This window comes from Pecten maximus, chromosome 18 (genome assembly GCF_902652985.1).
Source record: "Pecten maximus chromosome 18, xPecMax1.1, whole genome shotgun sequence".
NCBI classification, from domain to species: Eukaryota; Metazoa; Mollusca; class Bivalvia; order Pectinida; family Pectinidae; genus Pecten; species Pecten maximus.
The window spans coordinates 25,710,669-25,731,028 of record NC_047032.1 but is presented as its reverse complement, the minus strand read 5'-3'; the positions used below and the strand labels follow the sequence as shown (position 1 = coordinate 25,731,028).

Sequence of the window (20,360 nt, the reverse complement as noted above, 5' to 3'; positions counted from 1 at the left end):
AGTAAGACTTAGAAGAAGAGAAAAGTAGAGAAAAGATCAATCTGACATGGAACCTATGAAGAACATTCAATGGTGGGCGCCAAGATCCCTCTGGGATCTCTTGTTGAGAATTTTTACTGCGAAATTCGCCCATTTTCAAAATGGCTACCCTGGAGAAATTTCAGTCCGTCATTTCAGAGCGTCCTTTTGTACGAGAATACAATAAAGTAGTAGACTTAGTTTCAGTACCAATGTCATCTGTTACAGAGCCCCCTCTTTGTGTGCGAGAATATAAATGTAGAGACTAGTGTTCAGTACCAAATGTCATCTGTACAGAGACGCCCGTCTTTGTGTGGCAGAATTAAATGTAGTAGACTAGGTTCAGTACCAAGTACGTAGAGCCGCCCGTTTGGTTACGAGAATATAAATGTAGTAGACTTGTTCAGTACCAAATGTCATCTGTTACAGAGACGCCGTCTTGTGTGGCAAGAATAATAAATGTATAGACTTAGTGTTCAGTACCAAATGTCATCTGTTACAGAGCCGCCCGTCTTTGTGTGGGCAAGAATATAAATGTATTAGACTTAGTGTTCAGTACCAAATGTCATCTGTTACAGAGCCGTTCCTGTTTGTGTTACAAGAATACAATAAATGTAGTAGACTTAGTGTTCAGTACCAAATGTCATCTGTTACAGAGCCGTTCCTGTTTGTGTTACGAGAATACAATAAATGTATTAGACTTGGTGTTCAGTACCAAATGTCATCCGTTACAGAGCCGCCCCTGTTTGTGTTACGAGAATATAAATGTATTAGACTTAGTGTTCAGTACCAAATGTCATCCGTTACAGAGACGCCCCTCTTTGTGTGGCAAGAATATAAATGTAGTAGACTTACTGTGTTCAGTACCAAATGTCATCTGTTACAGAGCCGCCCCTGTTTGTGTTACGAGAATACAATAAATGTATTAGACTTAGTGTTCAGTACCAAATGTCATCTGTTACAGAGCCGCCCCTGTACCAAATGTCATCTGTTACAGAGCCGTTCCTGTTTGTGTTACGAGAATACAATAAATGTATTTTAGTGTTCAGTACCAAATGTCATCCGTTACAGAGCCGCCCCTGTTTGTGTTGGAGGTGAGCATGAAGGACCTTGAGGACACAGATGTACTGTATGCCACCTGTGGAGATGTCTATGTCCGGCGTGATGGCAGCGTTCAGGGGCCCCTTAAGGGAGCTGAAATCCAGGAGTGGACCCGACAGGTTAGTCTGCCATCTCAAATATTTTTACAATCTAGTCAGTATCTTTACTGAAAAAATTTTCTTTCATAATGTTCTTACAATCTGCAAATTTATTGATTTTGAAATTAATATGGATGAAATTTCTTAAGACCTATTCTGTAGCAATGCTTAAGATGAAATTAAGGAAAGATTCCAAATTTTGAAAGCCTATAGGGAACAACCAACCAATTGAAAAAATAGATTTTTGAAACAGCCCCTGTGTATTGAAAGTTGATCAGCCAAGGATAAAATATCTGACAGCCACTGATTGGCCAGTATGTTATGAAGCGAGAAAATAGATATGTAGCCTGATAGGTAGCTATCAATAAGAAAAGTTAATATTAATTTCGTAAGTCCGATTGATTTTTAACCCAAAAGTTCACGTAATAACAATTAACAGGTAAACATTTAAGATTTTTGAGAATTTTTACTGCGAAATTCGCCCATTTTCAAAATGGCTACCCTGGAGAAAATTTGAGCTGAAGGACCCAACTTTTTTTTTTATTAGGTGTTATATCAGACCCTAAACTTTTGTTATAAACCATAATTGTCATATTGAATTCATGAATTTGAATGAAATACTCCAAAACGTTAACACTAAAGTCTATGGGAAAACAATTGGTTGGTTGGTCTCTATACTGAAGACTTTCTGTACATTTTCCAGAAAAGACTATTAAAGGCAAGATTCCTTCTCAATTTAACCATCAGGTTGGTCCCAACACCTTGTGGAAGAATTTTGACTGTTGACTGATAAGGCATGAAACAACTGTATACTAATGCGTTTGTAGATCTGACTGTATCTTATTGCCATTGATATCATATGCATATGTATACCCAGGCAGCCATATGGGTCAGTACGACTTTCTACTAATGTAGAATCAATTCAGGTGTGGGGCGGGTTGTGTTTCTAAGGATACTCAGGTGACAGACTATCCTTTGATGTTGTGACTGTGTACTTTGGCAATTTTTCTCTGGAAAATATTTGCTGGACCTCCTGTATATTCAGTGAGGTAGCCACCATCCACTATAAGAATACCCACCTCCTGTATGTTGAATGAGGTAGCCAACAGCTACTACAAGACTGCCTAGAAATGACACTGACTGTTAATGGGGTGATAAATGCATCAAAAAAACCAACCGCTGTGTATCTGTGTTGTATTTGCTGTTTATGCTTTAATGTAACCCACCTTTGTTGTGTTTTTGCATGCTTTGCAATTTGTTTTGTAAGGTTGCCAAGCTACTACAAGAATACCCCTCCGCAAAATGATCCTGGCTGCTCATTGGATGGTAAATTCAGCTAATAAGCAAACCAACAGTTTCCCTGATATGTCTGTGTTTAGTTGTAATCAGCCTCTGTTGTGTTTTACATGTTCTGCTATTTGTGGTGTGTAGTAGCCTCCAGCTACTATAAGAAGACTCCCATCTCAAAATGATGATATAAACCCAGTTAACAAACCAACACACCAATCAACCTCTGTTGTGTCTTGCATGTTAATTTGTGTTGTGATGTCTGTCACTCTGTTGAGTGGTTGTATGCATGCTACAAAGCCCTGGACACCAACCGCAGACTGTTTTTGTTTCTGTTTAAGAGACATCAGAAGGAAATTCAACAGCTCCGTAAGACAGTGCTGCTACAGGAAGAGAGGCTACTGAAACAGGAACAAAGTACCAAGTCGAAAGTCTGTGTCCTTTTATGATGTTGTCCAAAACTTGTGACCTTTTATGCCGTTTTCAAAAGTTTTTGACATTGTGAGAACATGTGCCCAAATTGTAAAATTGTCCCAAATCAATTTCTTGTACTTTTGATATTGTGATACATGAACATGTGTTTTCATAATAGGACTTGGGTTTATAATGTAATGATAGCGGTCCAAGATGTATAACAGCTTGTATATATAGAACTTTTGCATTAATGTTTGGACGATTATTAAATATAATCAATTTTGATTGGTTGGCACCCATAATCTAGATTAATTCTGACATAAGTCATGACTTTTGTTGACTGTCTTGTTCTATCTTTCTTCAGATCAGAGTGACTTAGTACATTATATTTGACTTTCTTAATCTAAAAATGATAGACCACAAGGAAAGATACCTTCGATTGGACTTAAACTCTGTTTACGTGTACAATACACCGAATACATAGAATATAGACTCTAGTATACGCTATTGTCTCACAAAATCATTGTCTGTTTTAATTGATATAACTATATAATTTGTAATGAAATAACACATGAATTTTTTTTTACCTTGAATATAAGGTAAGAAATACAATTTTCTTATGTTAACAATTTTCAATATTGCCTTAATTATGATTAAGACAGTGAAAACAAAACAGTGAAAGGTATATTTTACATTCATTTAATCAACCTAAGAGTCATTTCCCTGATAACAGGATATACATTTTGCCAGTGAATAGTGTAGATCCTATAACTTTCAACCCAATAGGTAAAATTAATTTTGTCGCAACTTTTAACTGATTATAATTGATTGGCTTCTCCCATCCAAAAGATTATCGGTAAATACAAAAATTCTGACTGATTCCCTGTATTATTTTACATCAGGTCTCTTATACCATATAGCTGGACCCTTCTAGGAACGTTCCGGATATGGCTGATTGGCAAACATGAGGAAATTTAAGTATTTCTGCTTGGTAGTCTACAGAACTACTTAGATTATTTGCTGAATTCTAATGTTGCAATACATCTTCATATCATTGTGGTGTTCTGAAGATCAGCATGCATTATTTTTGTAATTTAAAGAGTTTTAGAAACAGCTGTTGATACATCGTATATATATGATTTCATCCTCAAAATCCAGGGATTATATACTTGATTTAATTAGTGTTCTCCTCTTAGACTTTGCACATGAATTTAAATGAATGCAACCCCAGAAATTTCAAGATGATATAGTTTGCCTAAGTCTAATTAGGACTAAATAGACAATTAGGCTACTAATACAGATTCCCTGACGGCTAAACTTACTTAGGGGTTAGATATTGGCAGGATATTACTACTTAATAATTGAAATTTATAATAGCAGCATTATAATTAATTGCTTGGTCACAAATGTTAAAGTTGTAGATCTATCGTGTGTGGATTTCATACACATATAAGTCAGCCTTATATACTTGTTAGAGTATTCCAACAGACACATATAAGTCAGCCTTATATACTTGTTAGAGTATTCCAACAGAGAAATATATTTAACAATGATTTATTTTTTTTAAAGATATTCTTTAATGAAATAAGACAAGATTGTTTGTTCATAAGAATTAAGTATTGGTTTTCATATCTAATACCAAAGCTTTTAAAAGCATTTATAGGAGTTAAAATGTTCTGACCATCAACAAAAAGTTTAAGTATTGTGTCTGAATGGTTTTCTCAAACACTGGAGTTTTCACTATGTTATATCTCTAGAGGTTATATTGGCAGAATATGCTAAACTTTAGCAGTACATGTGTGATACGAGGGGTGAGAAGTTTGATGCAAGAGGTTAGCAGTGTGGTATTGGAGGTTAGCAATACAGGTATCAAAGGTAAGCGGTGTGATGCAAGAGGTTAGCGGTATGATGCAAGAGGTTAGCAGTGTGATGCAAGAGGTTGACAGTGTTGTATTGGAGGTTAGCAGTAAAGTATCAGAGGTTAGCGGTGTGATGCAAGAGGTTAGCAGTGTGATGCAAGAGGTTAACAGTGTTGTATTGGAGGTTAGCAGTAAAGTATCAGAGGTTAGCGGTGTGATGCAAGAGGTTAGCAGTAAAGTATCAGAGGTTAGTAGTGTGATGCAAGAGGTTAACAGTGTTGTATTGGTGGTTAGCAGTAAAGTATCAGAGGTTAGCGGTGTGATGCAAGATATTTGCAGTGTGGTATTTGAGAATAGCAGTAAAATATCAAAGATTAGCAATGTGATGCAAGATACTAGCCGTGTGGTGTTGGAGGTTAGCAGTAAGATACCAGTGGTTAGTGGTGTGGTATAAATATAAAAGGTTAGCAGTGTGATATAAGTATTATGTCTGGATTGTTGAAACACATTTTCTCTCTATAATTATGTTTTTGTCTTAATTGTTGACTATGATTCCTGTTAATACATAATATTGTCAGTTTAACAACATATGACATGGCAAGCAGTATTATAGGTAATTATGACTGTGTTAAATACACTTTCTGTAGATTGTTTTCTGGTGAATTAAGGTGTGTTAATTCATAACTCTGCTAATCTGTTTGAAATGGGTTATGCACTAAAATATGGGTTCACTAAAATGAGTACATTTACAGAATGTCCATCAGTCTCTGTGTTGTCTGTGTGTTAGCTTGTACCAGATTTAACATTCATTGTATAAGTTGTGACATAAACTCATTTATCATGTAAATTTTAAACTTTAAGGATAACATGAATGTTGTATACTTGGGTGTTATACCCCAAGGTGCCCTGAGTTATTGCCCCATGATCACCATCGAACGGAACAGAAGAATGTCCGGAACAAGTTCAGGCTGCGACGACAAGAAAGGTGTTGTGGCTCGCTCAGTGACGTCATCCATCATGGCCGACAGTAACATGTTTCACAAATGTGTATGTGGTATTTTAAAAAAAATTACAAAAAAATAACAAAGATTTTCTATCTCATCCATCGTGATAGAAGTTATTATTCTTTTGGTGGCACTGTCAGCCATGTTGATATCTCTCACTTCCTGTCTGGGACAGCCCCAGCATGCATTTGATTGGGAACAAATCCCGCACACGTTCAGAACATGTGGCAGATAGTGAATCGACTGCACCCTTAATGTATTTCACCAGGTGTTCAAATCACAAAATTTGACTTGTGATGCTGCAGTGTTACATACATACTGCAATGGTGATACATGTCCTAGATTATTTAGGGTTGTCATCCCTTGTTTAATGTTTTGTACCAAATTTTGCCCAGGATAGATGTTTTAGGCTTGTTATAACAAAGACATTGAACCCATTTAAGTATTAATCGAGGCCAAAGGTTGATTGCTTGTGAAACGATTATGTGTGTGGCCTTGTTACTGATATATTGGTTTCTATGGTATATTTGTAGTATTCAAAATGTTGGCTTCTCATAAGTAATGAGTGCATCCGATACATGCACTTTATATAATGTATATTCAATAACATCAATATTAATGTGATTTTTTAGATATTAAACATGGATACATTTTTCTGTCAGAGGAAGTTAATTAATGATCACTCACAGCAAAGTCACAAGAAATGTAATATATGATGTTACAAAAATGTTTTGGCATTGCTCTTCTGATTCTTTTATGATAAATTTATGTTTTTGGTACATGGAATTTTGTGTGTGATGAAAGAGATCCTAAACACGCTTGTTGATTAATTCAGTTATATCTGAATCTGACCTGATTTTACAGACATTAATAACTCGATGGTCCGTGACCATACCTGTGAAACCTTCTCATAAAATTGTAACTATGCACATGCAACCCCTTTGTCTTTTAAAATCATCAAAAGATCATGTTACACAAGTTTAAACAATGAAGTCTTTATAGATGATAACAAAACGCTTTTCATTATTCAAGTCTCCAGAGAAAGCTCCATATCTTTGGGGAAAGTGTAAAATTTGAACAAATTATCCCCAGAATAATGAATTTGTCTTAGCACAGAATCAGAGTTTGAGTATAAGCAATGTTTCATGAATATGACCCCCAGGGACATTAGTGGTGAGACTGTAAATGTGATGGGCAGTGGCACTGTCCTGGAATTTAATTTGTGTAGTTTTATTTTGTGTATCAGAAGATAAGAAAAAAAATATTATAGGGCTTATGTTAGTGTATGTAGTGTTGTGGTACCTGGGTTTATTTTGTAAACAATTTTTATTTACTTTGTTACTTTTAAAAGAATATTTGTGATGCTTAAACCATTGTCAGGTAGACGATCACCAGTTTGTTATTGCTCTTTGGGTTTTATCTTGGTGTTGCTATTATTTTGGCTCAAATAATGATTGTTCCAAATTGAATATACCAGGTAATTTGAAATTACCATGCCCAAATTAGTTTTGTTTCGGCAGTGGACGATAATTTCTTGATTTGTGACTTAGCTTTGGATATTTCAGCAAACTTTGATGTATTTTGTCTTTATTCTGAGACTGACATAAAATATTATTGATTTTCAATTATTAAATTAATAATGATGTTATGTTTTACAGTTTTGTGGGTATATGTTTAGATAACGAGTCAGGTAGACAGGGTGTTGAAGATGTACATGGAAATGTTACGAAGGATTTCTTTATTACACTTATTATCTGTTGTATTTTCCTGAAATTTGTGTAGTTTTTTGCCATTTTACTTACCAAATTTGTTTTGTGCCTCATTTTCCGACAGAAAATGAAATAGCATTATAAATGTTATAAAATTTATCATCTGTATGACAATACCAGTTTAATTAAAGGAGAAATTTTTGAATGGTTATTTAGTATTTTGGAGAAAATATGTCTTGCTAGAACTCTAGCAAGTCTAATTTAAACTAGTAAAAGATTATTTTGATCTGGATCAAATAGCCCTTAAGTTATTGATCCATGCAGCTATTAAGTAATTAGCATTTTAGTGACTCTGATTTCTTTCTATGGTATACAGACTATTACCAAATAATCCTATCAGTTTCATGTTATCATTATGAAATGCTAATGTTTTTTTAGCTCACCTGGTCCAAAGGCCCGACGAGCTTATGCCATGGTGCGTCGTCCATCTGTCGTCCGTCCGTCAACATTTCCTTTAAACCTCCACTAGTCCTGAACGGATTTTGATGAAATTTGAAAGGTGATCCAATGAACATTTATAAACATGAGAGAACAAAACTTAGGTGGGGCTGGAGGGGTGGGGCCAAATAGGGGAAATATACAAATGTAGCAAAAAAATTAAAATCCCTTTTCTGATAGGATTTATTCCACATTTGGTTTGAAATGTTGTTGGGAGAAACAACTCAAGAAGAAGGAAAATATTTGTAATTATATAACTTATATAGAGTGTTTGTCATGATTACTGGAATATCCAGGTAGGCGATGCAGACCCTCTGGGCCTCTTGTTTCTTGAGGTTAGGTTGGAAATTACACAGACACATCAATCATGTTTGAGGACAATTCTCTGATAAATAAATTGTGTAAAATATCATAAACAAAATGTATAGGGGTCTAAAACTCATATATACATTGTGTTTTCATATAATGTTGAATTGATATGAAAAATTACCAATTTTAACATAGGTTTGTTTAAGATTCCCCAACAAGCTTGATAATTAGATATCACATGAGTAGTAAGTGTTTGATTCAATTCATTATGTAATTCCAGAGACAAATTTGAAAAAAAATGTATTTTCAGTGTTTTTTATATGGTGACAGTTGACAAACATAAATGTTTCACTACCAAGAAAATAGCATGACATCATGTACAGTGTAAAGGGTGTATGTATGACGTCAAGTGTTATACAGATGTTACCATGGCAAACAGCCTCTAGCTGTAAAAATATGATGCATGAAATCTATCAGATAAATTCACTAAATGAAATGTGGATATTCATAAAATGTGACAAAATTTGAAAATTCATGGTTTAGCATCTGATCACAAATATACAGTGGATATAGGGCAAATAGCATTTATCATTGGTAGGAGGACAGTATTACTGTTAATCATAATGTAGAGAAGCTAAGGTTGGATAAGAAATCATTGAATTGATAAACATTTATATACATATGTTATTGTGTAGTGATATTGTACCAGTGTAGTCCATTATGCCAGCATTGTTGTTTACTTGTTATATCATGCCTACCACTGTGTCAAGATATATCTAATTTGGTTGTACAATTTTTATGAAAATGATAATAATTGATTGTCACTATAGAAAACAAATTAATCTCAAATCACAAATATGAATTATGTTTGCCTTAAGGATACATGTCATTTGAACCTAATCTTTCCAAAAGAGTTCCACACAAAAATATTTGTAAATTTCTTTGATATATGTAAAGTTAAGGTTTAAGTGTTACCCATAAATTCAAGCAGGTAGTTTAATTTGGGATGGGGTAATTTTGCTGAGAATTATAGGTTATTGGCGAGGGGCTGGGTTAATTTTGCTGAGTATCATCAGTTATTGGGGAGGGGCTGGGTTAATTTTGCCGAGAATTATAGGTTATTGGGGAGAGGTTGGGTTAATTTTGTTGAAAAACATATGTTTTGGGGAGGTTTTCTAGCAAGGGACTAGTTACCATATCTATCCTGCTAATTACTTGTGGGGAACGGGGACAGAAATAACCTCACAAGGTAGTTCTGAGTATTTGTTAGCATTTCTATTGAACAGCAATATATGGTGGGCTTATTACCAGGCATGGGATTTTTGTTGGATAAATAAAACAATCTTTAGAGAAAAGTTCCTGCATTTTAAAAAGTCTCATAGTATTATGTTTGTGTGGAAAATTGAGTCATAGATGTACAGTGTTGATGATTTCTGTTTGAATGAAATGATGACCTATTACTGTTTTAACTATATAATTATATATATAATGAAGTGTTTATATAATTATATATATAATGAAGTGTGAAATGTGATCCCTACAGATTAAGTATAAAGAAAAACTCAACAACATGTCTTTAGTACTTTTGTTGCATTTTCAGTCAGGGGTTGTGGTGGCAGAGTGGTTAAGGTGTCCCAACACTTCATCACTAGACAAATGTATAGCCCTCCACCTCTTGGTTGTGAGTTCGAAACTCATGTGGCTCAGTTGACGGTACTGGGTTTTTCGCCTGGTACTCCGGCTTTCCTCCACCTCCAAACCTGGCAAATCCTTAAATGACAGTGACTATTAAAAGGATGTTAAACAAAATTAACCAAGCATCATCAGTCTGAAATATTACCAAGATGGGATGAAAGTACTAAAGATTTGTTGTCGAGTCTCTCTCTCTCTCTATATATATATATCATTTGTTAGTTACAAGTTGAAATCTCTCATCATATAATTAAGACTGGCTTTTATAGAATTAGCTTGATTTATATTTACAAAGCTACCTTGTTAAAGTTTTAGGTACAATGTAAATGTGTTCGTCTGGATACTTACATTCCTAAATGAAGTTAGGACCAGAACAGAAATTTACCTTTTCAGTATATATACTTCAGAAACTCGAGCATTAAAAGAATTTACAGTATTATTGCAGGTGTATATTTTACGGAGGATCCACAGAGTAGATATAATCTATTTTTGCTGATTTGTGGTGTGGTTCTTTACAGAATCTTGACAATCTGTTAAATTATGTTATTGAATTATTTGTTGGCTTCAAAATTTTCAATACACCTGCAACAAATTTTATTTTATAAAAATAAATTGATCAATGGCTGCCTACAATCATTTGATTAATTGACCACCCTTTCTTTCAAAATATTTTATTGAAGCATATGTCACAATCAATGAACATATATCTGTTCATTATCCAAAGCCTTGTTATTTTTTGTCTTTGTGAAATGTATCTGTTATTTAGATTAAAGCAGAAATATATTTTCATCTCCTTAACTAGGGTAAAAGTTGCCTGCAAGAAATTTATGGATTTCATTCGAGACAAATTTTCATTTTAGGCTAATTGACTAGAGGTTAATTAGAGAGCTTCATTTGTTTTGTGTTTGTGAGATTTTAGGGCACCTGTAACTTGTTTTGCCAGTTTACACTGTTTAACTTGTCTTTATATGCCATGCATACATTTACCTCCATTTTTGGTATCTAATGAAAAAGTTAAGTTAGTACAAACAGTTCTTAGTACCTTCTGTTTAATGATAAAAATTCATATTTTCAAGTCATAATAAACTCACAGGGAGTTAAGGACTATCAATTTTTGTTACTTTTTTAACGTTTATCTCTTTAATCATTTTAATAAAGAGTATTTTTTACTGTGAATAACTTTTGCACATATCAGTAGTATTCCAGAAGAAAATTCATAATTACAATTCGCTTGTAAGGTTGCTCCAATTTGACTCCTGCTGTGATGACTGTTTTGTTGAACTGCAATGTGTCTCAGCTTTGTAAACACATCAGTAAAGCTATGTTAATACATGTATGTCAGTGTTGTGTTTTACTTCCTGATTCAGCTGCTGAAACACAGATGTAAACAAGAGGCCCATGGGCCTTAATAGTCATCTGACTATGCAGTCCCACTATATAGCTTTACCAAGCTCACTTGAAGGTTACGAGTCCATAACTTCCAAACCTTTATTATGACGTCATTGTGATTGTGAGGTCATAATTGTCATGTCGGCGATAACGAAAGATGGCTGTTGAAAAGGCTGTTCCGTCTTTGACAATAACAATTTGTTCATTCATCATAGGATCAAAATTCCTGGATACAGTCTTTAAAAATCGTTGTCAAATGTAAATATAAGTATTGAACTGTGTTCATTTGGTAGTTATGGGCTGATGAATGTCAACTGGACAAAGGCAAATTCAACATGAAGTGCTGGCGTGCTTCATTAAATTTGCCCTCGTCCAGTTGGCATCCATCAGCCCATAACTTCCAACTGAAAGCAGTTTAATACTTTAATAAAACCTCAGTGCTCAGTGGTAATTGAACAGTACTGTATGTTGTCGTTAAAAATAACACATGGTCATGACTATCTACGGATCTGAAATAACACATGGTCATGACTATCTACGGATCTGAAATAACACATGGTCATGACTATCTACGGATCTGAAATAACACATGGTCGTGACTATCTACGGATCTGAAATAACACATGGTCATGACTATCTACGGATCTGAAATAACACATGGTCATGACTATCTACGGATCTGAAATAACACATGGTCATGACTATCTACGGATCTGAAATAACACATGGTCGTGACTATCTACGGATCTGAAATAACACATGGTCGTGACTATCTACGGATCTGAAATAACACATGGTCGTGACTATCTACGGATCTGAAATAACACATGGTCGTGACTATCTACGGATCTGAAATAACACATGGTCATGACTATCTACGGATCTGAAATAACACATGGTCATGACTATCTACGGATCTGAAATAACTTAGGGTCATGACTATCTACGGATCTGAAATAACACATGGTCATGACTATCTACGGATCTGAAATAACACATGGTCATGACTATCTACGGATCTAAAATAACACATGGTCATGACTATCTACGGATCTGAAATAACACATGGTCATGACTATCTACGGATCTGAAATAACACATGGTCATGACTATCTACGGATCTGAAATAACACATGGTCATGACTATCTACAGATCTGAAATAACACATGGTCATGACTATCTACGGATCTGAAATAAGATTCATAAGTTTGGATATATATACATGTATAAATATACACACAAACAGTATACATAACAGTGCGTAGGAGTATTGTTGCAATGTTTCAAGACGACTGATCTCTTTGTCAAGCTCTGACTGTGAGCTAAAATCATGTTTACTTGTACGTCTATGTGACGAAATGGTACCTATATATGGTAATGTATCATCGCTCATGATAGGACATTTCTTCTATCGACATAGTGTATATCACACAGTCAGGAGCTTGACAAAGAGACCAGTCGGTCTTCAAACGTTTGTGTGAAGATAAACCTTGTATATTTATATTTTAGGATCATTACAAGCAAATTTCATCTAAAACTAATTGATACAACTTAAATAATCCCACTTGTAAAGAATGAAGTGTAGTAAGGGACGATAACTCGTTATCGTTCCTTACGGAACGTAATGATAGTATGAGCTAATTCGCGATTTTTGCCGGCTATTGTAGCGATTTGGGGGTGGAAAAAATGACACATACAATTTTGATAGGGTTTTGAACCATTGTAAAACTCGGCTCGATCTAGGTCTGGATGTATCTGGTATCCCTGTGGAAATTCGTATTTATGAGATATTTTGGGTCAAACATGCCAAAATCGTCACTTTGACCGGTAGCTTCTGTTTAACCGGTCCTTAAAAATCAGCGTTTCAATCCAAAAATTTGAAACTCCAAACATAACAAGAAGAGATAGTTCTGAAGAAAAGCGTATCTTTAGTTTTTCTATATCTTTCATAGAACGGCCACAATAGGGTTTTGAAAAAGGGTCGTATTTTATCGAGAGGTGGCGGATGTTACGTCACCAGTCACCTAAATATCCAATCAGTAGACCCGGATGCATTCACCTTCCTATTAAATCTTCTGCCCAAACGGGAAAAACCCACAATCTATTTTTGATTTGGTTCTGTGGTCCCTAGAAGCCCTGATTTTGACATCATAATGATATGCATGACATTTGTTTTTATCTTTGATCGTATATGTAATTATTTATCGATTAGAATACCGCGAGTACATCTGTTACTAAGATGAACTTAGGGTTGATTGTTTGGTTGTTTTATCACCACGTGTATATATTGCAATCAGGATCGTTTTGAGGCTGGGTCTCCTTATAGTAGTGGGCGACTACCTCACTGAACAACAACACACGAGAGACCCTAACGTATGCTTGCATAGATGCCAATTGATGTCTCATAATCAATTAATGTGTCATATTCCAGAAAACTGAAGAATTATGAAAATTATTACAGTGGTAACCCCCAAACCTTCAATTTCCTCTCGCCAGTATTAATATTTAAACGTATTTGAGAGTTTTAAATGTCGCGCGAATAAATTAAGTGCAGGTCATGAGAAAATTAAGTGAAAGTGAGGAAATTAAGAGCAAGTGAAGGTATTTATGCTAAAGGAAAGGAAATAAAGGTTTTTGGGGTTACCAGTGTTATAAGATAACCAATAATCTATTTAGTGTCCCACTTAAAAAAAATTGACACAAATGTTCTTAAAGGTCATGGGGTTTGCAACTTTTATTTTCCGATCGGTCAGCCAAGATGGCCGCCGCAGACTTATTTGCCTCTGCCTGGTGAAAATTTAGATATTGTTTGATTTCGATTACCATTGGTATATGGTATATATTGGTATTAGGGGACTGCAAATTCCATTGCACGGGTATCATTGCCAAGGCTTCCGATTGGTCGAAGTTTAGACAATGGATTTGGATGCAAAATGGTACATTTTTGTAAATAGGGGAATTCGAATTCAACCACATGGGATTCATTGCCATATAACCACGCTGATGCTTCTTATTGGTCGAAATATTGACATTGAACGATTTTGATGTAAACCAGGACTCGTGCATGGAACCTCTGAACTCAAGACGGACATTTCTGTATCACCCTCAGCATTTATTTTTTTCTGTCTTTCATGCTCATCCAGAGTTATCTTCCCAAACTACACTTCATTCTTTCTGTGACACTCCTTTAGGTGTCACCCCACTAGTAGAACTGGAAAAGAAATTAAAAAAAAAAATTTCAAGATTGAAGCCACCAAGGATTTCTAAACAACTCAAAAAACCAAACTCATTCAGGACCATCTCGGATTGATTTTTAGGCAAGTTTGAACTGAATCCCACAGGTGGAACATGAAAAGAAGTTTGACAGATTTACAGATGGCAGATGACAGACCAAACACAATGGCAATAGATCAGTCCACTGACCTAAAGACGACCTAATGAGCACCTTCATGCTCAAGAGGTCAACCAGTTATTGTGAATCTTACCTTTCCTTTGTAGGATTGTATATGAGATTTCAGTTCATATGAAATTCAATGAAACATTTAGTCTTGGAAGTTTTAAATTATGTATTCGCAAATTAATCTTTAAAGTGAATGAAAAAAAAAAGTGTCATCAAATCAATCTCGTATGAAATGAAAGTAAATTAAAGTTACAGTTAACTTTTTATCACATGATTCAGAAAACTTGCATTTTGAGAATTTTTGCAGTTAAAATGTGGAAATCAAAAATAAAACTGGTAGTCATTTTGTTGACATTGGACATTTTCATGACAATATCAACTAGAACTGTAAGCCAGGTGGCACAGTGGTAACACACTTGCCTTTCACCTAGGCAGCCGGGGTTCAATTCCCCGATCAGATGTGAAAAGGTATAGGGTCACCTGCCCGACCACGTGGGTTTTCCCGGGTACTCCGGTTTCCTCCCACAGTAAGACCCCTCGCACGCTTCCATCCGGGCTAACAAGCGTGATTTATATAAAATAATACAAACTTGTTTCGCAATTGTTGTAAAATAACTAAAGTTTACAACTGTAAGCCGATGGCTGACTAATACCTCCGCTCCCCCTCCCTGTTATTAGCAAAGTACAGTTTTACAGTATTTTGAATTTTAACAAATTTAGAATTCATTTTGGATGAATATAAAATACCATAACAACCATAATTCTGAGGGAAAATGTTGTATGCACATCTACACATTTTGTGTGAAGTTTCACTGGAATCGGATCACCAATTTAGGAGTTGTCCAGACAAGGAAAACCTGTTGATAATGACCGTCTACCATGGCAAACGCAAGTTTTGAATTTAACAGCTGCATGCATATCTACATGTTCCCTATCATTCCTGTGAATTTTTGAGAAAATAGGTTCACAGATTTAGGAGGAGTTGTCCGGACAAGAAAAACCTACTTATAGTGACCAGTGACCATGGCAACAAAAATTTTGGAATCTAAACAGCTTCATGCACATTTACACATGGTCCTCTATACCTGTGTGAAGTTTCATTGGAATCTGCCCACTAATTAGGAGGAGTGGTTCAAACAAATAATTATCAGAAAACCTGTTCACAGTTACCATAACAACCAAAATTTGGAGAGAAAAAAGGTCGTTTTTTGTGTGAAATTTCATTTGAATCTGCCGAACGGTTTAGGAGGAGTTGTCCAGACAGGTTGTGGGATGACCGACGGACGGATGGACCAGACAGACAGATTCCAGTATACCCCCTTCTAACTTGTTGTGGGGGTATAATAATATTATATGACATCACAATGGAAAACTAATGAACAAAAGGCCCAATGGGCCTGCATTACTCACCTGGTATTCATTTGTTAGATGATCCTCTGCCTTTCATTTAGTCAAATGAACTTCATTCTAGGTAATCGGAAGCTCTTCATATATTTGAACAGTTTGACATCTTTAACCATGAATGTATGGTTCAAGGTCATTTTCCTTTTGCCGTGTCCTTTCCATGTAACCTATCAGCCAAATATCATGGCTCTGGAAGCATTGGTTAGTGATAAGAAGCCTTTTAAATGCATGGTCATTTCTTTTCGCGTTACCTTTGTCATCCAAGAATCTTAGCCAAATATTATTATGACTCTGGGAGTCTTGGATAGTGAGAAGAAGTCATTTGAATGCATGAATGAATTTGACCCCTGTGACCTTAAATATGGGTCAAGGTAATTTATTTTCTCACACATTGGCAGGGCTCATCCAGAGAGCCTATCAGCCAAATATCATGACTATGGGACTCTGGTAAAATTTTAGATACATCTGTCCAGGGTAAGAGAAAAGGAAATCTCACACAGGTAAAGTTTGGATACACCTGTCCAGGGTAAGAGACAAGAGGCCCAAGGGCCTTAATGGTCATCTGATTCTAAATTAAAGACGCTTATACTATTGTAGTATGCATTCTCTGTAGCAGGTATAGTGGCACTGTGGGCCATGGTGGCCATCTTGGAATTTGGATCCACCCGAATAATAACAACAACAATTGATCAAGACTGTCTTAGGATCATTTCTGGTAAGTTAGAGCTGAATCCTACTGGTGAAATTTGAGAAGACGTTTTAAATAGGTGTTTTTAAGGAAGAACCATGATTAAACACTCATGTTACAAAATGGCCGCTGTGGCTGCCATGTCAAAGTTTTTACGAGGCCGAAAAATAACAACACTTTGTTGGCTCTCCTTCCTTAACAATGGTACCAGTGGAACTGGAGAAGAAGTTTAAAATGTGTTTTCAAGATTGCTGCCATGGTGGCCATCTTAAATATCTGACTGACCCAAAAAATAACAACACTTGATCAAGACCATCTCAGGATTATTTCTGGTAAGTTAGAGCTGAATCCCACAGGTGTAATTTGAGAAGAAGTTTGAAATATGTGTTGTTCAGAAGAACCATGATTGCGCAATCATGTTACAAAATGACCGCCATGGCTGCCATGTCAAAGTTTTTTACGAAGCCGAAAAATAACAACACTTTATTGGCTCTCCTTCCTTAACATCCTCACCAATTTCCAGCACAATGGCACCAGTGGAACGAGAGAAGAAGTTTAAAATGTGTTTTTCAAGATGGTTGCCATGGCGGCCATCTTGGATTTCTGACCAACCTGAAAAATAACAACACTTCCTCAGGACCATCCCAGGATCATTTCAGGCAAGTTTCAGCTCAATCTCACCAGTGGAACTTGAGAAGAAGTTTCAAATGTGTTTTCAAAATGGCGGCTGTGGCGGCCATCTTGGATTTCAGACAGGCAAGTTTCAGCTCAATCACACTGGTGGAACTTGAGAAGAAGTTTGAAATGTGAAAAGTTTACGCACGGCGGACGACGACGGACGCAACATGATGACTTAAAAGAGAAAGAATGGATCGGAAACAAGTACTCAAACATGGTTGTGTATATTACAAAGCTTTAATGTTTGACAAACATAGTACATAATGTACACAATAAAACATCAGAATTTCATTTCATTGATCACATTGGCTCATTAACTTTCAATGATTATTTTCAAAATTATGCAATCAAACTGTCATTCCATGATAAATGATATACAATAAAACTTCCTGCTTATGCCAGAAATGCATTGTTTGTGACTTGTATGAGTATCAAAATTCAATCTTGACTTAGGGTAAAATGATTGAAGAACTGAAACTTGTTACACCTCCCCAAGTCATTCTGTCCCCCCTACCCCTTTTATTTTATATTCACTATGACTCATTCAACATTCAACCCCCTCTTTCTTTTCCTACATTGTTATGGATGTTGTCTGATTTATCTTTATTTTTCTCCCTCAATCTCCAATTTTTGCCTCATCCATCTTTCTCCTCTTTTCCTTCTTGACTTCATTCAGTCATTGAGCTCTGACACCATAATGAAAATGTCTTCTCAGTGACCTCTGGCCTCTCAGACATTTGCCCCGTCTCACTGACCTCCAAACTCTCATTCAGTGACCACTGACCTGTCCCAATGACATCAACCCTCTCAGTCAGTGACCTCTGACCTGTCTCACAATTCTTGGTAACCCTTGACATCTCATGCTACCACTTTTATATTACACATTATAAATTGTGTTCCCCCCACCCCACCCCTCCCCTCTAATCATTATACCCCACCCCTCCCCTCTCAAATCATTATACCCAACAGACTTCCATAAATTACTTAGTAGTAAGCTGCTAGCAATTTATAGAATAGTAATTATATATACAAATGTATATAATTGACATAAAATTTCAATTTCACAAAATTAAGACTTAATTGAAGATGATCTTTGAAATCTAGGTTGAAGTTATTTCAATGAATTAAAATCCAATCAGAATTCAAACAAAAACAACAACCATATGTCTTTGACATGTATGATAATGGACATTGCATTGATTTTGATGAGCAGAAGCTAAATTAAACTTAAAATCACAAATGCCAAATGTAGGCAATATCATGCAATATATAAAACATTTACACATCTGCACTTAACGTCTCCACATGTACATTTTGTGACCTTTATATCATTCTTAAGGGAATATCATATTGTAAAATTCTGCGATCAGCCCTAGTTTTAAACATTTAACCACATCGACAACGCTGCATGGAAAACAATATTACTAAATGCATAAATCGCTTTTACTACTAAATCTTCCTGAAGCCAATTTGAAATCTTTTCCAACAATGAAATCATTTTATGAAATATCTAATCTTGCAAACCACAGTTCTAAAGAAGCACTGTTTCCATGTAAAGTCGTTCAAAACCCTTAGTTATCAAAACTCTTTAAAAGGACATTCACATTTTTTTGGAACCCTCCCTAGAGATTCCAATAAAACTTCTTAGGTATTATGATCTTAGAAGTTAATTTGTTTGACACAGAAGTTTGTAAAATCAGTAACTTACTTTATCTACTCTAAACATGGAAAAATTACCCGATCGCAAATAAGTCCCTACACACAAATAAGCCATCTTCTTCATTTTTGCTGAATCATCAATTTAATACGGTAAGCTAAAAGGTGTTCAATAACAAGCCCTCCCTAAACTTGAATACTGAACTCTGACACCGGGGGAGGGGGCTAAGAGGCTTATTTGAGGATAAATAGGGTATTAAACCATTACATCAGAGGAAGGGATTTATTTGAGACAAATACAGTACTAAAAATCTACATTTTGGGAGGGGCTTATTTGATGATAAAATTAATGTATTACTTAACTTTTACAAGAGGGGAGGGAGCGAAGGGGCTTATTTGAGGATAAAATTAATGTATTACTTAACTTTTACAAGGGGGGAGGGAGCGAAGGGGCTTATTTGAGGATAAAATTAATGTATTACTTAACTTTTACAAGAGGGGAGGGAGCGAAGGGGCTTATTTGATGATAAAATTAATGTATTACTTAACTTTTACAAGAGGGGAGGGAGCGAAGGGGCTTATTTGAGGATAAAATTAATGTATTACTTAACTTTTACAAGGGGGGAGGGAGCGAAGGGGCTTATTTGAGGATAAAATTAATGTATTACTTAACTTTTACAAGAGGGGAGGGAGCGAAGGGGCTTATTTGAGGATAGATATGGTAATAGAAGGACTCTGACTTGAACTACTCTATCTTATATATGTACATTATACAATTTAAAAAGCTTATCGCTTCATATTAAGTAGTAGCAATGGCACAATTCTACATCATAGCTTTTTAGTGCAACAATGGCATATTGAGGCCATAATAAAATAATTTCTTTCAGATAAAATATTGATATAATGTTTGATATTGATGAAGAGAAATATTCTATAAATTAAATTAAATTTACGTTTTAAAGGGATTTTACACTAGAAATACCAGGTAAAAATGTAAACACATGCCCAATTAATCTCTTTGTTTATGGGAATAAAAAATGTTTAAACACAGATTTATATATATATATATATATATATATAAGTCTGTGGTTTACCCGATAAAATTACTTTTTCCTGTTTCATATTTTGGTGAATTCATAAAACATGAACATCTTG

The 20,360-nt window shown here is 35.4% G+C and overlaps 1 long non-coding RNA gene across 2 annotated transcripts; it reads left to right on the top strand.

Moving 5' to 3' along the window:
- Positions 1 to 1,073: 1,073 nt before the first annotated feature.
- On the top strand, positions 1,074 to 11,325 carry LOC117316168. 2 transcript variants are annotated; one of them, XR_004529839.1, is made up of 3 exons: positions 1,074 to 1,238; positions 2,848 to 4,940; positions 4,983 to 11,325. It is a non-coding gene; the product is annotated as an uncharacterized LOC117316168 (long non-coding RNA). The 2 variants fall into 2 exon arrangements; XR_004529838.1 differs by having other exon boundaries at positions 2,848 to 11,325.
- Positions 11,326 to 20,360: the final 9,035 nt, after the last annotated feature.